General features: G+C 46.4%; 1 pseudogene; it reads left to right on the plus strand.

The window, feature by feature from the left end:
• Positions 1-105: 105 nt before the first annotated feature.
• Positions 106-758, plus strand: part of LOC101590031 — a 5,998-nt pseudogene continuing 5,345 nt past the window's right edge.

The raw sequence follows: 758 nt of genomic DNA on the forward strand, positions 1-758 counted from the left end.
GATTGGGTCGTACACATGGGCCCCCATGAGCAGGTGTAGTGTCCTCATTAAAAGTGGCCCCAGAGAGATCCCTCATTCCTTCTGCCCTGAGAGGTCCATGAGCAGATGACTCTACGTGAGGTCCCCACAGAGTCCACGGCTGCTGTCACCTTGGGCTCCCCAGCATCCAGGATTGTGATAAGTAAGTTTCTGTGGTTTGTCAGCCATTCAGTCTGTGGCATTTTTATTATAGCAGTCTGAGGGACAATGAAATGCGAGCCTTCTTTCTCCTCATTTATTCTTGCCAAATCCTTATTCAAAAGTTAACTAGGAAACCACGAGTCCTTGGAATCTATTTGCTGCATTTTAGTTTATGGGGTGAATACCTGCCACATTAGCAAATCCTCATTGACGGTCCAGAGAAAAACAGAAACTGTGTCTCCCTAGACCAGTCATCCTCTCAGGCTCCCGGGCGTGTGGGATGAAGCGTACTTGCTGGGTTTCAGCCGTGGCTGGACTTCAATGTGTCCATTACCCAGATCATGATAAAGGCCCAAGTCCTGGCTACAATGATGAAGCAAATCCTCCATAATTGGCTATGGGGATTACTTAATTATGCATCTCAAAAGAAATGATGAATTACCAGAATCTCAAGATGATGAAATTAATGGTCTAAGACAATCTGGGGTGTGTGTGTGTGTGTGTGTGTGTGTGCGTGTGTGTGTGTAATTCTCTCTCTCTCTCTCTCTCTCTCTCTCTCTCTCTCTCTCTCTCTCTCT

Source organism: Octodon degus, unplaced genomic scaffold (genome assembly GCF_000260255.1).
Source record: "Octodon degus isolate 3935 unplaced genomic scaffold, OctDeg1.0 scaffold00024, whole genome shotgun sequence".
NCBI lineage: Eukaryota > Metazoa > Chordata > Mammalia > Rodentia > Octodontidae > Octodon > Octodon degus.